The sequence below is a fragment of the Euprymna scolopes genome, chromosome 14 (assembly GCF_053919585.1).
Source record: "Euprymna scolopes isolate OS-2025 chromosome 14, ASM5391958v1, whole genome shotgun sequence".
Classification (NCBI taxonomy): Eukaryota; Metazoa; Mollusca; class Cephalopoda; order Sepiida; family Sepiolidae; genus Euprymna; species Euprymna scolopes.
Window position 1 is genome coordinate 17,909,784 of NC_136495.1, and position 22,697 is coordinate 17,932,480.

Here is a 22,697-nt window from a genome sequence, read left to right on the forward strand (position 1 = left end):
TTGAATTTCGGTGGTGGAGCAGTGGAGCACAAGTCTCTTTTTTTTACCTTTTAAAATCATTACTATAAATTGTGTTCTAGATAATATAATAATAAATAAGGAATCTGCATTAATTAAAATATCATATTTAAGCGTATTTTACGACCGAACAATGACTGGCGGTCTGCTAGTATATATAAACATGTTTATTCAATTATATTTCACTTTTTATTTATACCAATACTTTAATTTATAAAGCTCAATGTAACTACAGAGCATATACAAATACATGACAAAAGTGTACATTCCAAATTTCAAGATGTTGACCATCTTACCGTTTATTTATTTAAGTACATTGACATGCACAATTATATATATATATATATATATACATGTGTATATGTACACATATATATGTACATATATATGCTTGGGGTGGAGAGGGCTCCCGTACGCCGTAGTGAAGGCAACTTTTCTAGAATAAACAAATCACTGATTTAAAAAACCATAAAGCGGGAGTCCAGTACCCGCATTAAGCTGGTCTGCAGTTTGATTTGTTGCTGGCTATCTTGCTCTTGTTTGTTGCTGGATCTCAACATTTTGAACCGAGAGAGAGACTTAGCTGTCGTATACAGCTAAGACTCTGTAACATCATCTGTGTATAGATCCTACTCAGGCATTTGGGCTTATGGACTTTAAGTGTCTGAGGGAGTGGCACTCGTCTGACAAGACGTTGCAATCATCACATATATATGCACATATATATGTTCATATAAATATATATGAACATATATATATATATATATATATATATATATGAACACACACACACACACACATATATATATATATATATATGAACATATATATATATATATGAACACACACACACACACATATATATATAGTATAAATATATATATATATATATATATATATATATAGTATAAAATTTTGTTGAAAATTCAAAGACTCACGTTTCCTTTTTATAACCTTCATTTATTTCCTGGATTTTTTCCATTACAGCTGTTTCATTGATGAGTAGGCAATTTTACGATTTATGTTTCCATAAAAATATACTGTCCCCATCAACTTCTTCAGATGTTTATCCATTAGATTTTTACAACAAAAGGTATATTTTTAACACGCTGAACATCGTATTTGGGTAAAAAGATTTCAAAAGCCATGCCTCCTCACTTCCTCCATCTTTTGGTGTTATTTGAATATATATATATATATATATATATATATATATATATATGTGTGTGTGTGTGTGTGTGTGTGTGTGTATGTATGTGTGTATATATCATACTTAAATAAATAAATAAATATATATATGTACATATATATGCATGTGCATATAATTATCCACACACACACACACACACACACACACACACACACACACACACACACATATATATATATATATATATATATATATATATATATATATGTGTGTGTGTGTGTGTGTGTGTGTGTTTGTGAGTGCGCGTGTGTGTGAGTGTGTGTGTGTGTGTGCGTGTGTGCATTTAGGTTTGTCGTTGGTCTTTCTTCTTTCTGTCGTCTTATTCATCTTTCATCAAATTTATATTCAACTCTCATAACTTTAACTTTTGTATCTTTTTATACACGCATTTTGGCATTTATAGGCATTTAATTTCTCTTGATTCGCGTGTAAATCGCCGCTACTAGCCTATGGAGTCAAGAGTGACTTTGTGACTTGGTTCGAATCTCCCGACCAGCAATAATTATCACTCCCCACAGAGATTATTACGGAAACATCAAATAATACAGAAAAGGATACATTTGTTTTCTCTTTTGGTTTATGTTCTAAAGATTTAAATCTGCTGACGATATATAAAAAAAAATGTAGAAAAATGAATGCGTAGATAACTTTATATAGATAGAGATTAATAATAATTTATAATATTTTACTATCTTTTTTAGAAGAAGTGGGGGGGACAGATCTCACATTTCTTATGATTTAACAAGCGAAAGTTGGTCTCTGATTATAATTAGTATAGATGGTGCGTGAGCTAGTAGTCATCAGGTGTAGCAGGTTTTTTTTTTTTTTTTAGCTTAGACAAAGAAGAGGATATGATAAATTATTGATAAAACAGTCAGTTGTCAGGTGGGATTATAGAAACAAATTAACAAAGAAAACAAAAAACAAAAATCTCGCTTACGTAAAAAAAAAAAGAAAAAAAGGAAAAAAAAAAAAGAAAATAATTCGTGGGTCATCGTAGAAATTCCACGGTGTTTTCTACATCAATCTTTATAATTAACCGTCCATAATATTCATTTTGAAATAATAAAAGTTTATCAGAATCGATATTGTTGGGGTGGCATCCCTACAGATTCTGAAAACTGACTATTCCTGTCGTCACTTCCGGTGACCAGGTTCTGCTTTTCAGCAGTTTGAACCCAAGACTCAGAGAGAGAGAGAGAGAGAGAGAGAGAGAGAGAGAGAGAGAGAGAGAGAGAGAGAGAGAGAGAGAGAGAGAGAGAGAGAGTCGTAACTTTACTTTGTCCTTCAGTTGAGTGGAGTTCCCATTCAATTAACATCGTTTCTGTATTTTCTGTTTAATATATTATTCATTTCACTGTTTCCAAGTCTTCTCGTTATTCTTTCCAACATTCTTAGCATAAACGTACGTATTCGTTTTGGACTGAAGATCTCCGAAAAAAAAAAAATCATTTAATTTGATGGAGTATTTTTTTTTTTTTTTTTTTTTTTACAGCGGGAAAACATATTTTTATAACAACGCGTTGAAGATAGCTATCTTGGAATTTTTTAACCACGCCACGGGGAGATAACTCAATTTAAAGCGCCGACACTCCCTCGCCATCTTTTATACTAGCTTTTCTTCCTAAAAATCTAATCTTATACTCGGTATCATAACAAATTGTTAAAAAAAACAAAAACTACTTGATGAAATTAAGTGAAATTTTTTCGGAGAACTTCATTCCATAACGGATACGTACAATATAAACTTTTTCGATATTTTCATTTTTTAATGTCTTGATTAAAGTACCATTTATTTTATTTTTTACAAAAGAGTCACCACTTATGAAGACCCGGAGGCCGCTCGAGGATAAGGGTTAATGAGTATAAGGTGGTCAGCGAGACAACAGCTCAGCGATAGTTTTGGGTGGGAATTGGACAGAATTTGACTTTTAAATGGGTTGTATAGCAAGAACTTGCTCACAATTGGACTTGCAGACGATCATGTTGTAGTCAGGTGGGAAGCAGGCCAGTGAAATAGGGTTCCACAGGTCAGCTTCCAAGCTACGTATCAAGCAAAAACAGATATCCATGCCAAAAATTACGGAAAATTATCTAGTACAATTTTAATGAAAAAATAAAAGTAATTTACTATTCGAAGTCAACGAACTCTGACCCACAACATCGTGATGGTGACGGTGGCTAAATAGTTAGAGACACGGACCGACAACCTGGGTTTGCCAAGTTTGAATCCAGCTCGTTACACAGAAACATTTTCACTTAGTGATGTTGGCAACCTTCACGTGGTCTCTTCCGTAAGTACCCGATATCTTTTTAGAAAGAATTTTGACCAGAAAGATATCGGGGAAACGAATGCCAACAATGATAATCTGATTCATACGAAATGAATAAATGGTGTTCAACCACAACTCATAACACTGCATGACATCTTCATATTAGAAAGAAAGGAGGTAACCTTCTACAATGCACTGTTGCCTTTTAGAAGTTGCTTTTTAGGGTTATTCGAGTTTTATGAACACATTCACTATCCAATATTTGTAATGATAGTAAAAATGTATGTGTGCGTTTCGTTTTGTATTAAGTTGGAAAAAAATGGACATTTTTTTTTAATTTGAAAAGAAAGTGTTATATGTGAAAATTTGGGAGTGGAAACCTTTTTTTTTTTTTTTAGAAAAAAACATTATGGACATTTTTGGTAAACAGTTGGAAATAAATGTCAAATTTATAATGATGGTAAAAATGTGTGTGTGTATGTGTTTTTGTATTAAGTTTAAATGGGCGTTTTCTTTTGTTGTTTTTTTTTTTTTAATTTGGAAAGAAAATATTACTGGTGAAAATTTGGAAATACAATTATGCTTTTCATTAAAAATTGAATCTCAACTGCTGTTACTGAGCATGCTCAACAATGACTTTTTAGCGTCGTAAACGAAAGTTGAAAAAAAAAAATAAATAAAATGGCGGCCAGAAAAACTATTAGAGTATATGTATCGGGATAGTGAAAGTGTTGATATTGTAAACAGTTGTTGTCAACGAGAAATTTAAATGTGATATTCGTTCGCAACAGACCCGAATGTATCTTAAACTCAAAAATACAACTTTTAAAGGGTAAGACTTCCGGTGGTCAACCAGCGCACTTTCACTAAAAATAATAATAAGGTTTTTAATATGAACATAAGTAAAGAAAAAGAAACATTTGAAAGAAACTAAATTTGGTCTCCTGTCTCCAAATCATTTTTCTTACGTATTTTTATTTATTTATTTATTTTTAAAGGGGGAATAACACATGTTATGTCGTATGACGTAATAACCAAACTTCTTATTTGCAACATCTGTCAATGGGGGGGGGGAAACGTTTTCAGACCGCTAGTAAACTCCATAAAATCAACAAAAATACACTCTTTTTTCTTTTTTCAATTTTCATATCATTTTACTTTAACTTGGGATAGATCATGCCAGGCATTCCAACCGAGAGATCTTTTAAAAGATTCTAACCGTTCCTTTAAGTGCAATTGTTGCACTTGGTTTGTGGGGATGCGGGCATTGGATTTTAGGGATGCGTTCACGACAGTTTTATAATGGGCGATGCATTTTGTTTGAGCGGGATTCAGAGAAATATTTTCAGTGAAAAAAGGTTTACAGGTTTTATATTCAATTGTGAGAAAACAAGAGACATTGTTATACAGTAAGCAAAGCAAAAGGAGTTAAGAAGGAATATCTTCACAAAAAGATAATTTATATATGTTTAAAATGGAAAGTTTGCAGCAATAGGAAAACATAGAATGTTCATGAATATTTAAAAACTTCTTGTAAAAACAAGTGATTCATTAGCTGAGACATTAGAGGAAGTCTTGATCGATTAATTGATCGGGGTAAAAAAAAAAAACCGTATTCCAAACTTTTCTGTTCAATTAAATAAATTATAATTCATTGAAAGTTGTTTATAAGAGTCAATGTTCTTTTGTTTTTATATTATAATTTGAGTTCAGTGATAATAGTTTGGAAATATTTGAATTGATGATTGTTTTAAATGAGCAGACGACATTAAGGCGTTCAACGCTTTCAAACAGTCATTGTGTGTGTTGCGCTTTGTAACTATGAGTATACACGTGACAATATATGCTTACGTGAGTTGAGGATTGTGGCGAGTAAGGAGACGTACTGTCTGAATTTTTGCTCTCAACTGCTTATTGAAAGAAAATTTGGCATTTTAAAGGGATTCAGACGGCCAATTCGAATAAATTAAGAAAGTTCTCTGATTTGTCAAAATACAATTATTTGTTTACATTAATTTAGACCTACGCGAATTCGATGCACAGAAACGAGTTTATGCATTTTGCTTTACGACACCGAAGGGTAAACTTCAGTGCTACAGGTTTACCAGGAATATTCGCCAGATAGTTTTTGAAATTCATTTTCTAGTCTAACTGCTCTTATAATTACTCGAAACGAGAGTGATTATTTAAAACAAGCTAAAAATTTGCGTGTGATGGTGCTTACTTTTAATTATTTAGGGGTTTTCGGGATGGGGTGGAGGTGGTCTCCTGACGTCAAATTACGTAACAACCAAACTGCGTATTTGTGACAATTTTCAATGTTAAAATCTTTCTCGAAAAACTCACAAAACAGTAAACCGCCAGAAAACACACACACACACACACACACACACACACACACACACACACACACACACACACACACACACACACACACACACACACACACACTTATATATATATATATATATATATATATATATATATATAGAGAGAGAGAGAGAGAGCGAGAGAGAGAGAGAGAAATAGAAAGGAACAAACCGTGTTATGTGTTCATAAACGTTTCGTCTTTATTTCGAGACTTCCTCTGAATAAATGAGATTAAGAAAAAAAAAAAAGAACAGTACAAAATATTTGAAAATGTTCATGTGCAAAATGTGACGATGTTCTATTTCAGAAAACGGAAAATGACGTTCAGAGGAAGTCTCGAAATAAAGACGAAACGTTGATGAACACATAACACGGTTTGTTCCTTTTTATTTCTCTATTTTGTCGGAATACTATTTCCCTTATTTTCATCACACACAGACACAGACACACACACACACACACACACACACACACACACACACACACACACACACACATATATATATATAAGGTTTTATAGTCAGCTCCGGTTCATTTGATGGGAATAAGTAAGGTTATGCTTTATTTGCTAGCGTTGCTAAGAAAAACAAGTAATATACGGAGATATACGCATGCGCGCGCGTACACACACACACACACGCACACACACACACACACACACACACACACACACACACACACACACACACACACTTTTAGTAAAAAAGAAAAAAAATATAACAAAACATCAACAGGTTGTGAAGATGCTGGGGAGCGTATAAGTCAGTCCAGTCACAATTTCTTTTGTTCGTTAGATGATGATGATGATGATATTAGTAATAGTAGTAATAGTTATAATAATTATAGTAGTAGTAGTAGTAGTAGTAGTAGTAGTAATTATGCTGATGGTAATAAAACGGATACAAATAAAAAAAGAGTTCCGATTCAGTGATTTTTAGACTTTATGTATATATAAATATAGAGGAGAAGCGCCCAGCTTAACGGGTGTAAAATCCGCTTATATATGATATTTTAATTTGTCCAGATTTCGTATATATTATTATAAAGTCATGATTTCAAAAGTAAAAGAAAAACAAAATATTTAAGTGCCATCAGATAGAATCGAAACCAAAAAGCAAAACTGTAGCATTCAAAGCTGGTGACGTTACCACTGTACCAACGTGATACGCATACGAACTGATTAAAAATTAAAATTAAAAATAAACTTAGATGAATTTACAAAATGTCTAACGATTTTTTTCAATTCTGATCCATTTTTGATTCCTTAAACTATTTTAACCAGCTAAAGACCCATAAAAGGACGGTCCGTAAAAATCCAATCATTTGAAGCCCCTAACGCCGCTCTGCGACTTTCAGTTTCGGAAGAGATAGAGTTTGAAAATATGGGGACATACATACAGACAGACTTATTGTTTTGTATATATTGGATTATATTGGACCCAATATATAGTAATGATTTAAAAAGTAAAAAAAAAAAAAAAAAAAAAAAAAAATACTCGTACGCCACCACCGAGAATCGAAACCAAAACGTTTAGCTTACGATTTATTTTTTCCTTTGACGTTAATGTCTGAGCTATGAAAGCATGTTTGTTGCAAGGCTAAAAATTAAAACATGAACCAATATTCATAATGCTACCGTTCGCCCCCCCCTTGGCAAATTCCATTTGTTTTAAATTTTCACACTTTTGCATCGATTTTAACCAAATATAAAATTTCGCATTGGTTCGAATACCTTATATATTAAGTTTCATGTCTGTAAACTATAAACTGACAGAGGAGTTTGGTAGGCAACAGTTTTCAAGCAAATATACATTTGCATACATAAATATATATAAAAAGAAGTTTGTGTTTTACGCAAATATTATGTAAGTGTAAATCATGCCGAATATCTGCATGAATATAATAACACGTAATAGTTAACTAAAGATGATCATCTCATAAGAAAACCGAAAAAAAAACTAATAGGGAATTAATTAAAACTATTAACTAGATCTTTTGCAGATGAATGAAATTCCACGAATCATATATAAAAAAGTTGTATTGTCTCATAAAATAAATAGAAAGGTTTTTTTTTCTAATATGAATATCAATGCACACAAAAGTAATACACACACACACACACACACACACACACACACACACAAACTTTATATATATATATATATATATATATATATATATATATATATATATATATATATATATATAAAGTTTTATGGTCAGATCCGGTTAATTTGATGGGAATATGTAAGGTTATGCTTTATTTGCTAGCGTTGCTAAGAAAAACAAGTAATATACGGAGATATGAGCATGCGCTCACACACACACACACACACACACACACACACACACACACACACACACACACACACCCTCTCTCTCTCTCTCTCTCTCTCTCTCTCTCTTGCTCTCTCACACACACACCTTCATCTATATCCCGTTCTCCTTCTCTCTTTATTGCTCTCTTTTTGACACGCTAGAGCTTGCGTGACTTGTTTAACGTACGCCGACACGGATTATGAAATCCGCACTGTCAGGTTCAAGTGAACAATTGTTTTTGATCTAAATTGTTTGGAAAATATGAGTAACCCAAAGTACACCATACAGCGTTCAACAATAGCAATCGTTGTTCAATTATACAACATGCATTGTGCGTTTGACATTCTAGGCTGCCTTTCTGCAGACCACAATTTAGTCGTCTCCAAATCCAACAAATTAACAAATATTTGTAAGAAACCTTCCTCGTACGTTTCTTTATTATATCTATTATTTTCAATCCTCTCATAATGTTCTTCGTCGTTAACTAACAACTTATGTATCTCGTAAGATTGGTTTTTGGCCGCGATACATAGTGATTCATTAGTAAAAAAAATAAAATAAAAAAATAATGGTTAATTTGTCGTAAATCTCAACGCTCAATTTCTCTTTCTTTCTTTTTCTTTTTTTTACTCTCTCGGAGTCGCGTGGTCCAAACTGATATTAAAATCGGCCAATCAGATTTATTGTAATCATTAACGCACATGCAGTTGGAATAATTATGACGCATGCACAATTTCCATCTTGTTACGTGTAAAAGACAACTTGTGTTGATATAATTGTATACAATGGATCGTTTTCACTAGGTATTGTGATTCAGATTTATATAACACCCCAAAAATGTTGATGAATCGTAAAACTGATCCAAGAAAACTACTTGTTTCATCATTTCCCTTTTTCCTTTTTTTTTTCTTTCTCTGTAACTGTTTTTTTAAAGGTTGGTTGATTTGGCATAGGCTTGCTAGAATTTTGGTTCAAAACGAATTTCATTGGTTGAACATATTGAGTTAACACGTCACTGTGAAAACTAGCCTTGCTTTTGGAAATGAAGAACAGAGCATATTTTAACGAAGCGAAGAAAGAAAAAGAATGGATATTCGAACCAGTAGCTTTTTAATATTCATTCAAGTAGCATCTTGATATTCCCATACTCCTTTCTATCTTTCTTACTCTCTCTCTCTCTCTCTCTCTCTCTCTGCCGGTTTGTGTCGTTGCCTCATCTCGTTTCTCTCCGTTTCTTTCTTTCTAGCTCTGTCTGCCCGTCTGTCTATCTGTCTGCCCTTCTCGCTCTTTCTCTCTCTGTCTTTCCCCATTTTTTTTAAATCTATGCCCTCTTCTCCCCCTCTTTTATGCGTTCTTTACTGTTTCTATTTATCACTCTGTCTGTCCGTCTGTCTGTCTGTCTGTTTACTCTCGCGCCATTACTTACTATTACTTACTGAACTGCCCATTTGCTCCGAAAAACAAACAAATAAAAACATAAATTTAACAAACATAAATAATTACAAAAGAAACAAACAAATAAAATTAAAATATAAAAAAATAAATAAACAAGGTCACTTTTCGTATCACGATAGTGATCTCTACATTAAATGAATCTGATCCTCACCTGGTGCTCCGCGGTTTCGGTAAGAGCCAGCGCTACGCACTCGAGCAACTGTGCGATCGTCTTTGGCGCCAACATTTAGGGGACGTCATAAATGTAGAGCAAGCTTGAATAAAGTCGTAGATGAAGCGAAAAATGTGATTGATAATCTGATGAGCGGTCTGGTTTTGATATTAGAAAGGCGGTTCGAAAAGAGGAATCGAGGGTAGAGAGACAGCAGTAATAATAATAATTCGGTACTTGCATGGATTAAGTGATGAAGCCACAAGACGTAAATGGTGTCATCAATGGTGTTATGAAAGCAAGAAACAACGTAATCACGGATTACTAGTGCATGTACATTGGTTGATGAAAACTTTCATGAGGACGCACATCTAAGGGCTTGCCTAGGGCGCCATATCTTCTTTCACCGGACCTAGAAACATAAACATTTGTGTCGAGTAATTCTTTTCCTTTGTAAAATTGGTAATGTCCGCACGTGAATGTATTCGATGATTTAATTGGTGTATGCGTTGTATAGTAGCACTGGTCGATAGTTCACGCGGGTCAATAAAAAGGAAAAAAAAATTAAATTAAAAATAAATAAATAAATAAAGAAAGAAAGAAAGAAAGAAAGAAAGAAAAGGGGAAGTTAAAAGAAGTTGGATTTATCCCTTTCTCACGTTTGGCCGTCTTCGTTTTTCGTCCACCGGGAATGTTTTTTTACGCTACCCATTTTTTTAAATATTTTTTTGTTAAACTTCCTCTGAAGCTGTACTATTGATTCTGAACAATGTTCATCTGGAAAATTCCTATTTATAAGCGATTTTTGTTTGTTTGTTTGTTTGTTTGTTCTTAAACTTAAGCATGGCTCAACGGATTAGAATCGCGAAAGAAAAGAAAAAGATTAAATCTTGTAAGTCGATATGGATAAGATGTGTTAGACGCGCCTTCGCACCTCCGTGAGAGGCTTTTTTGTTCGTCACGTGTGCATATGTTTCAATTAATCCTAATATTTAAAAAAAGGTCACACGTTCAAACTTTATACAAAAAGTCGTGTCAAGTGTGACCATGACCCTGAATATGCGCATAAAACGTGGATCGGATTGTCTGAAAGGTTTTAAAATTAATTGCAAAAGGAAATTCGATTATCGCCAGTTTATTCCGTTTCAAATTTTCACAATGAATCGTAATGTGGCAAACTTTACTATTGGCGACATAAATTATTTTTAAGGATATACTTTAATTCCAGTTTCTTATTTGTGACGTATTTGCGTTTAAAATATTTTATCTATTATACAAAATGCTGTTGTCTTTGTGTATGTATGTATGTATGTCCAGCTACATATGAAGAGTCATATGAATGTCCACAATGAAGCAGTGCCAGTTGGCGTCCCTTTATCTCAGCATAAGTGTTTACTTCTGCAACAAACTGTGTAAGAGCAGAGTTGGTCTGAAGAGTCATCTTCGTTCCTACAGGAGATAGAAACTGCATCTTGATCATATCTCTACATGTATATATGTATATGTGTATAAATGTATAAAATAAAAATAAAATAAAATAAATGAATATTAAATAAAAAATAAATTATAAAATGAATTAAATAAAATAGCAAATAAAAAAAAGAAATGGAACGATAAATCACCATGTCCAGCTACAATTAAAGAAAATACAAAAAAATATCCATTAAGTTGGTATTTTCTTGATCGGCATTGCCCTTGATGAATAGTATCTAATTAGAAAATTATTCATTCTTTGGGATCAGCTGGTTCAGGTTTCGTCAGGAGGGGGCGTCAGTTTTTCAGCCATTTCCAGTGTTATCTGTTATATAAAGGAGGGGTGAATGACTTACATTATTTTTATTATTTTCAATGGAGAGAAATGGATTGGGCGAAGGCGAAAGAAAGGTGGGGGAGAGGGATTTTGAAAAAAAAAGTGGAAGGGGAAAGAGAGAGGTAGAAATATAGGAATTTTAATACAAAAATGTTACACTTTTAACCTCTTCTATTTTGTCTTTTTATGGTTTCAGGCAACACTGGATAGCCCTGCTAATATTTAATAGAAGATATAAACATGCTATGCTATGGTTCTTCTTCTTCTTCTTCTTCTTCTTCTTCTTCTTCTTCTTCTTCTTCTTCTTCATCATCATCATCATCATCATCATCATCATCATTAACCCCAAGCTACGTCGGGGTTCATAACGATGGATGTTTTGTCCCCACTTGGCACGATAACAGGTTTAAGTAAAGACTGATTTTACAGAGATCATTATGCCCATCTCATCATTGCCATTCCTCTCGGTCGATAATAATAACGATACTTACCTCCCTTCCACAGCGAAGTGATGTGACACAAGGGTCGGAAAATGAGATTAAAGAGACAGCGCCAGAAAGTAAAAGCACTGTCGCCGGCAAAATATAACTTGGCAGTACTTTCCGGTAAGAGTGTCCCAGGCGATTAGCAATAAATTAATCCCATTCTCAAAGAGAGAAAGAAAAGCCTAGGAGGATTGACCTCTTAGAACTGCACAGAAATATACCTCAGCCAACAGGGAACAAGTCATCTTAACAAATGCCTAGACCAGTGATTCCGAAGCTTTTTTATTAAGCTGTTGAAATTTCTGCGGCACACCTAAAAGAAGAAAAAAAAAAAATTTAAACAACTATTTAACACTGCTTATCGATGTTTATTCTCATGCAAAATTCAAACCATCTAACAATTTAAATAAACGGTTTATTATACATTTTATTTCTTCTTTTTTGATATTTTACTATCGATTTCACGTGTGGGAATATAAATATGAATTTACTTGTCCGATGCCCGATGTCTAAAAAATAAATAAATAAAATCATCGCAAACATTAACTTATGAGAAACGAATTACCTCCCTTTATAGTCGCTATTTATCAGTTCAAAATCATTAAGATCATTTCCTCTCCAAAAATTTTCAAAACAAAATAAAAACATGGCTGTCTGTTTACGGTTTCAAACTGGCTATTTTATTTTATAATTTTTTAAATGTTGAGGAGACTCTAAGATTTTTTTTTATGATTAAAAAAAAAGTGCAAATGAATTGACATCTGTTCCTTTATAATTTGTATTAAAACTTATTCAGGAAAAAAAAAAAACACTCAAAAACAAAAACCAACGTGTTGTGTGTGAAATTTTCATTGAAAAAAAAAAAATGTTCAATTTTTAAATGAATTCTTTTTAGCTGTAAAAGGTTAAAAAAAGAATTTAATTAAAAAAATTGTTTTAAATCCGTCGTTATTTGTTTTATTTTATTTTTTATTCATTTTATTTGTGATGTTTAAAAAATTATCAACTACCGTGGAATTTCCATGGGTTCTACTCGCTTATTTTATTAATACAAACAACTTCGTTTATATGAAAGCTGTTTTCGCCTATACAAATTTGTAACTTCCACCTATAACCTCTTTACGGCACACCAGTAATTATTTCACGACACGCCAATGTGACGTGTAACTGTGATTGGGATCACTGACCTAGATTCAGGTGACTTTGGTACCAAGGGGAAAAAATCCAGAATATTTCTGTCAATCTGTCACGTTTAAATTTGAAATGGGATTCCATCGTTAAACGCGCAGACTGAACGGACGTATCTTAGCAACGTGCGGTTTGTTTTTAATGTGTTGAGTTTGCGTGATATTTTTTTCGATGATCGTCTAAATCCCATCAAGATAAATAAAGATGCTGGTGGCAGGCAGGATTTGATGGAGTGTGGCAGCACAAATTCGTTAGTCGTGTCTCACCTTGACAATAAATACTTGTAGCAGGGTTTTTTTTTTTTATTGGATCTCGATTGTCTTGCGAGCATTAATTGTTGAGACACAATTTAAACGAGGCACGCGTCGCGGGCGAACCTGTTTCTTATCTTGATGGATCGATTTAAAAACAATCATTCAACGGGTTAAAAAGCAGAAGGGAAAAATCCGAATCGGGGCAGAGTTGGAAATTTTTGTATAAATCAGAGGATTTGTTTTCAAGCCGACTTCTAACCTCTGAGTTAAGTCAGAGTTTTGAAAACTGATTGAGAGTCGATTTGTTAAAAAAAAAAGTAAACATCTGAGATGGGGAGTCAGAGTCGGGGGCCAGGAGTCGGCATTTCCTTTGTAAGAAGTCGAGATACTGAGTCTTTTTTATATGGCACCTCCCCATAGGGAGCTATAGTAGAAAGCTATGACTCGGCATTTATTTTTTTATAAAGAGAGTCGAGATCCGGAGTCAGACTTTTAAGCCAGTTTATCACCTATGAAACTGTGAGTCAAAGTCAATAATTTTGAAAGAGTCGGAAGTCAGTGTCAGATTGTTTTACGCCGACTCCTCAGCTTTGAGATGGGGAGTCAAGGTCAGGATTCAGGAGCTAGTAATTTTTGAAGATGTCTGGATCTGAAGTCGGATTTTTCCAGACGACTCTTTATCTTTGTTATGAGGAGTCAGAATCGGATGTTCTGAGTCGGCAATTGCTGAAGAAATCGAGATCCGGAGCTCCAAGAAAAAATAAAGTCAATTCAAGAATCGAAAATCCCTTGCGTTGAAGAACCAGAATTGAGTGTCAAGATTTGACAGTTTTGAAGAAGTTTGAATCGGGAATCCGGAGTCGAAGTCATTTTTTTAAACCGACTCCGTAGTCAAGAATCGATCGTCAGAAAAAAAAAAAAAAATAATAAAAAGAGCAAAAGTGAAATTGATAAGAAAAAAAAAAAATGTCGGAAATAATAATTTAAAAAAAAAAAAAAAGAAGGAAATTCTTAAAATACACTCATTTGATTCACGCGTTTAATGATTGGAGACTTCAGCGTGGCAGATAAACCGATGAAGAAATCTTCTTAAAGATGGGCGTATCTAAAAAAGATACGTTCATTGAATCTACACGTTTTGGTAATTAAAATGCATTTTCTCTGTTTTATATTTTAAATGGTTTTATAACAGTATTGGGATAATTAATCGGAACCGGGAATCGGAAAAATCAGAACTTTTGGGGTATTAGAATCGGAAAAACTTGCGCCTATTTTTAAGTGCACTCCCACCCCGCCAAAAAAAAAAAATAATAATAAATAAATACATAAATAAAATAAATAAATAAAAATAAACGATTGTTTTAATTGTCATTGTTTTTTAAATTTTTGGTTAAAACTTAATTTTTCTTTCACTGTACTAATATAATCTATATATATAAAAGCGAAAATGTATGTATGTATGTATGTATGTGTGTATGTATGTATGTATGTGTGTATGTGTGTATGTATGTATGTATGTATGTGTGTATGTATGTATGTATGTGTGTATGTATGTATGTATGTATGTATGTATGTATGTATGTGTGTATGTATGTATGTATGTATGTATGTGTGTTCGCTTTTTCTACAAAAGGCTTTTTTGGGCCGTCATTCTCGGTTGGCTCGCTCCTTCTTAAAACCTTTTATATGCTGTCTAAATAATAATAGTATCTACGACTAAGGAACTCTGGTCGCAGCTATCTTTAATTTACCCGACTTTTACAAGCTATTTTCGAGATATTTTTTAATCTCCGCGTAGCGGGGAAAACAGAAACTGGCTTCCAGCGCAAAACTAGGTCAAACATCACGCAACTTGACATTCTCGCACCTGCTAATTTCGGTTTATAAATGCCAACTTAACACACTTATCAATTAATTTGTTCCCGTGGTGGAGATGGTTAGGTCGCAGGTTTTTTTCCCATGTCCTTTCCACCTCCGCGTCAAAGGTTCGGGGTCCAAGCCTACGTTTCTACTAAAACTTTTTTTTCTTTTACATCTTCAAACACCCGGCCAACGTTTTTTTTTTTTTTTAACACGGTTGTTTTGATCTAACCCCCCCACCCCACCAACACACACCTCCAAACACCCGGGTAACGCCAGGTACCCCCCGCTAGTAAAATAATAAATCTTTGTCGATTTTAAAATTATAAATCAACTTCCATACGTATGTAGATTTTTTTTATGGTAATCCGTAAAAATATAACGACTCTACAGCTAAACATTTAGAGATTTCAGAAATATTTATATAGCACAGAAATATTTTTGCAAGTTGAAATGAATATTTTGCATTTCAACTCGCAAAAATATTTTTATTACTTTTACGCATGCGCAAATTCATTCATAGCTTAAATGGTTTCATCTTAAGTCTTATCTATCTGTAGGTAGCTCAAACGGTAGGGAACGTGGCCGGGGTGTTAAATGAGTACTAGTGCATCATTTGAACTAGACGTAATTCAGCGTTCGCTCGGTTTTCCCCGGAACATGCCGAGCGTCGTCGATGAAATCAAAATAACACTACGTAAAAGAAAATAGCAAAATGTTAGATGTAGAAAAATCAAAGAAAAAAGAAAAAAGAAAAAGAAAAAAACCTACCGTAGATTTTCATTTTTATTAACTGTGTGAAGAAAATAGTAAAAAAAAGAAGCAAATAGTAAAAAAAAAGTAAATTCCTTATATTACCAAGTGATTTTTCGATGATTTTTTTAGTGCTTTATTTTGTAAAATGAATAATTTTAAACAAATTTTTCAAGAAAATATTAAAAGAAATAAGCTTCTTTAAAACAAAAAAATATTTGTTTAAAAATGTGATAATTTTTTTAAGAAGGAAAATTGGAAAAGAAAATTCTTTTCCAATTTTCCTTCTTAAAAATTATCACATTTTTAAACAAATATGTTCTTTGTTTATGAAAGAAAATTGGAACACACTTTCTTTATTTTTTAAAGTCCCACTTGCTTTTTAGGGGGTATTCAGGTTAGGGTTAGGGTTAGGGTTAGGGTCTATTTTTTACGGGTTTTTTTTCAAGTATTTTTGGTAAAAATATTAGAAAAAAAGTTGCTGGATTAGGTTTTTTTTTTTGTCTATTGACTTGGAGTAGGCGGAAGCTTTTTTTTTTCAATGCCAGAAAAACATCTACAGTCATAGATGTCGGTAATGCTCTCTCTTTTTGCTAGGCTGTACTTGTGACCGCATGTTGCACATTGTATTATTTTTGCCAGTAGTTTTTACTGTTGAGAAAAATCAATTACGGCCTCCGGCGTCTGTAGCTGTTGTTGGCCCATGTCTTGCTCTTCTCTTTTTGACTGAACTTTATTTTTTTTTTTTTTTGTTATTGTTTTGTTTGTGATTTTTTTTCCTCTTCCAATATTTATCCAATTTCTCATCTGCTGCTCGGGAGTAGCACTCGTGCACGGCAAAACCCGAGCTGTTGACGTCATGTTTCAGGGAAAGCCGAGCGAATGCTGAGTTACATCTGGTTCAAAGGATGTGTACTGACCAGCTAACCCAAGTCGCTCATCACTTTAACAGAAAAACTTATACGACCGGAATCTTATTTTATTATTTGATTGTGTCACCAAACACTCTAGCAAATTCGTATCGCGCAAGGAAACGTGGTGGTAATGCGTCATCTTGACACACAAACTCATGGGACTACATTTTTATCTCTTCGCGTATGAATACAGTAAACAGGTATGAACGTTCAAGAAAGTTCGTAAATAAGGACGTTAAACCGCGCCAAGTTCAGACAGCCTTTTCACAAGTCCCAGCAACGATTCCGTGATCTACAGACAGTTTTTCGCAAACTGAATAACTGGCTCAAAATTATAAAACTGCCACAAGTCGGTACAGGTTAAAGTGTCGTATAAAAAAACTGCAAACCAACGAAATATTTTATATCTCACTAACTAAGGAAGCTAACGAAAGGAGTGGCTGGTTACTTTTAATGCATCTAAAATCAAGCTTTTATCTTTACATCATCAACGCTCTGCTCTCCATCTGACATCAATTGAAATGAATGGCTCTCGTCTTGGGGAGGCCTCATGTTTTGACAAGCTTCTGGGCTTGACTTTTACTCCTGATCTGAAATGGAACACGTACATCAAATCTGTTGCCAGGGCCGCTGGAAAAATGGTGGGGTCCTTCTATCGATCCAGTAGATATCTCACTGCTGATGCAATTCTCTGTCTATATAAGAGACAGATAATCCAAAGATGGAGTACTCTGGCTACATCAGGAGTTGCTAGAAAGGACTTGTCCTGCCTTGATAGAGTTTAAAATAGAATTCGTAACCTTGTAGATGTACTTTTCTCTTCTCTGCAATCTCTTTCTCATAGACGAAATGTTGCGAATTTGTCTTTGCTTTATCATTATTTTCATGGCAAGTGCTCGACTGAGCTTCAATCTATAGTCCCCCCTCGCCAAAGTTTCACAAGAAACACTCGGCTAGCTAAAAATACTATCAATAATTCCCCCACTCTTTATCTGAGCCTAAACCTAAACATAGATTCCATGAACAAAGCTACATTCTTAGAACTGCAATTCTGTGGAACTGTCTTCCGTTTTCCTGTTTTCCAGCTGACTACAATATAGTTGTCTTCAAGTCCAATGTAAACAAGTTCTTGATGAGCCGTTCCACTTAAGTTAATAAATTTACCGAATTTCCATTACTAACAATTACTATATTGTCCAATTGACTACTGTACACTCTTAACCCTTATCCTCGAGTGGTCTGTGGGCCTTGATAAGTGGTAATGCCTGTTTAAAAAAAATTCTATACTTACAAACTTTTTCTCTCTAGTATTTCATATTCGTAAGGTTTTCTTCATTAAATTACACTGATCTTAATATCTTCCTCAGTTTCGCAGAATTTCTCCAGTCATTGGAAAATACCAGCCATACATTCACAATTAAGTAATATTCTTTTCGCACTTGAAGGATGTTCCCAAATCTTTGTCCTTATAAAAGAAACACGTCTTACCGTATCATTAATGGACTCCAATCTTTTTAATTTCCTCCACGTGGGGAGACAGAGTACATTCAAGAACTTTGACTTGAACCTCTAGTACAAAAAAAAAAAAAATGATTTTCTTCTGGTTAATAAAAATTGTTTTTTGAAACGTGTGTAATTGTTCTGGAGTTGCACCCGTTTGCTGACGTATTTTTTATTTTATTTTGCTCGTAAGAGAAAGGTGTTTCGATTCACGCACTCGATTTCGTCATGAATTCAGGGACTGGGCGATCCATCTTCCAAGTCATTTATTTAACTTTTGAAATCAGTACTATATATATATATATATATATATATATATATATATAGTTAAACATACTAATCAAAGTATTATTATGTACATCTATATCAAAAACACTTGTAAACGTTTTTTTTTTTTTTAATTTTTAAATTTTTTATTTCCATACTTTGTGAACCAGGCGCGAACGCAGACCCCACAATTTTAATGAACCACCGTTCTGCCAGATCAAACATACCCATTCCTGTGTCTCGATACATCTTCTATCATTATATGTACTCAGTTTTTTTAAATGGTCAACCATATAGGAGCCTATTCATGACCACACACACACACACACACACACACACACACACACACACACACACACACACACACACACACACACACACACACACACACATTCAGCTTTATATTATATATATATATATATATATATATATATTACTATTGAAATCATTAATATACATAATGAGTACAATATAATTATTAATAGAGAATGAACTGGTTCTATAATAATATGTATATATATATATATATCAATTTTTATTTTTGAAATCAGTAGTATATATATATATATATATATATATATATATATATATATATATATATATACTACTGATTTCAAAAATAAAAATTGATATATATATATATATATATATATACATATTATTATAGAACCAGTTCATTCTCTATTAATAATTATATTGTACTCATTATGTATATTAATGATTTCAATAGTAATATATATATATATATATATATATATATATATATATATATATATATATATATATATATATATATATATATAATCAGTTCTTTCCCTTCGTGATCTTTTCATCCTTCTTAACCCTTTTGTGTCGTATCGACCGGGACTGGTGGCTTTTGTTTGTTTTTAATTTTATTTTTTAATTAATTTTTACAAAATTTTATATTTTAATATTTATTTAATTTATTTATCATATATAAGATCAGATGTCTTGAATTATTTATTATTATTATTATTATTATTATTATTATTATTATTATTATTATTATTATTTCTTGTTATATTTTGTGTCTGGTTGTTGTTATTGCCGATTTTATGCTGATAGGCAAATCATAACATATGACCATCGACTATCAGCATATCCTTTTCTTAGGCATCCGGTATTTTCTGTATGATTCTGGCAGTTCCCAACAAAGCGGTCTGCTGAACACACCCCAACATCGCAATGGCTCCCGATTTTCTCAATCCATTTGTCAAATCCTTTTGTCACTCTGTCTAGCGCTCACATCACAACAGGTACAACTTTGTGACAGTGTCGTTGGGTGTAACAATAATTACGATGACGACCACGACGACGATGATGATAGAAAGAAAAGGCATTGTTAGGAAAGGTTGTTATGGTATTGATTTAATGCATGCACACACTTATTTGTAGATATTGCTAAAGAAGAAATCTGTTTTCTTTCATGATAGTTTGTGTTGACATAAACGACTATTAAAAACACTAGCTGGAAACGTTTACGTTTGCAGTATGAAGATATCTCGACAAAATATCAGAAATGGCGCTGTTTGGCGATTTGACAAATTCATCTGAATTGGCCACCCCTGTTAAGAAAAGCAGTTAACCAAAGTTTGGGTGGTCAAAATTTATTATTGGGTCACCCGAAATAGAGTCCAGATATTATGAGTTTCTTTGGATAAGGAAAAACAAGGTGGTGGATACAAATTCAAGTGTCTATTAATTATTGTCCGAGAATTTGATCAGCCCCAAAAGATAACCAAATTATTTATTTTTTTACTCATACAAAATGGCATTTAGGAAAAACCCTTGGTTATGCAAATGAAGCAAGAAGAGGTAAGACCCTCCCACATTAGTGATGGTGAAAGGTCGAGACCTAAAAAAAGGGTGAAGGCAATAGACACTCCTGTTGAGAGTGGCAGGCAGAGATACATATTTGAAGAAAAGAAGAGGAATTTTTTTAGAACTTGAGATCATCAAAAACTGCCAGAGATTGGTTGTCTGAGAATTGTGAAATAAAATTCTGGTGATCGGAGACGGGGTTAAACCCACCTGATTCTCAATATAATGAAAGGAAAAATATTTTCAAGGACACACTCTGCCAACCGTCTGGAGTTTTCACACCAGTCAGAGAAAAACTCTTGACTTAAGTCTCACTCTGTTCTAAGACCCTGAATCTACACTATGAACTCCGGCTTTACTAATGGAAGCCGCCAGTTCCCAGAGCAGTTTTATTTAGAGTCAGAACTTATGAACGATCAAAGTTTTATAACTTTCAGGGAATAATTATTTTTTTATTTATAAGGAAAACGACCACTGGTTTTTCTTTATTTGTTGATTTCCTGTCGAATTGAAGGTGCAGTTGATTTCAGGTTTACCCTGACGCCAGAGGGTGAAAACAGAGACCAAGCTTTTATGGGAAGAGAACTCAGCATGATGTCAAAGTGATGTGCAGCCGAAGTGAAAAGTGTTGCCACACAGACCTAGGATCGTGCATGTTTTATGTGTTCCGAGCACCCGAACGATATTTTCCAGTGACCAGTGAGAGTCTGACCACCCTTAAAGGGTCCACTATCAGACAGTTGAAAGTGAAGCCACCGGAACTTAGGGTTAATGCTCAAGTGGTACATTTAAGGCCAGGTTGGGTTACACTTCTACTTTCTTTAACTTCCACAATCATTTAATCTCGCTTTTCAAGTCTTGATACTTTTCGACCTTCTCTTTTTCTTTTTTCCCCACATTCAAATCAACTGGCACTGCTAATGATTATTACCTTGGGTTGTTTTTTCCCAGCCCCCTTCTCACATAGAATTTTCATATCTCACAATAATTTTCCAGTGTTACCCTTCACTAACCCTTCTGTGACACGCTAGTACCATTTTTCACTGCATTCCAACCAACCCGCTTTTCTTGCATATATACCAATGAACCTTCCTCGCAATATTATCATGCCGCCTCTTGTAATCCTTTTGAGTTAACTTTGCACAACTACTGACGATGTATTGTACATTCTCATCTTTTCATCCCTAAAATCTACACAGAGGATTTCAGCCATTTTATCAATGTTATACTTCACATAATTTGTCCTTAGCTATGGCTAAAAGATATTAAGAACTATAGTCGGGAAAAGATATTAGCAACAATAATCTGAAAAAGATATTAGCAACAATAGTGGGAAAAATATTAGCAACAGTAGTCGGAAAAAGATATTAGCAAAAATAGTTGGATAAAGATATTAGCGACAATAGTCGGAAAAAGATATTAGCAAAAATAGTTGGAAAAAGATATTAGCGACAATAGTCGGAAAAAGATATTAGCAACAATAGTTGGAAAAAGATATTAGCAACAATAGTCGGAAAAAGATATTATCAACAGTAGTCGGAAAAAGATATTAGCAATAGTAGTCGGAAAAGATATTAGCAACAATAGTCGGAAAAGATATTAGCAGCAATAGTCGGAAAAAGATATTAGCGACAGTGGTCGGAAAAAGATATTAGCAAAAGTAATCAGAAAAAAGATATTAGCAACAATAGTCGGAAAAAATATTAGTAAGAATATTCGGAAAAAGTTATTAGCAACAATAGTCGGAAAAAGATATTAGCAACAATAGTCGGAAAAAGATATTAGCAACAGTAATCGGAAAAAGATATTAGCGACAATAGTCAGAAAAAGATATTAGCAACAATAGTCGGAAAAAGATATGAGCAACAGTAGTCGGAAAAAAGATATTAGCGACAATAGTCGGAAAAAGCACTTACGCAAATTAGGAAGTGTGCGCGGGCTTGCGCGACAATAAAAAGACAAAAGGACACCATGTGGCTGGGAGAAGAAAAGTGAACGTCGAAAAAGATGGATGTCTAAAGTCGAAGG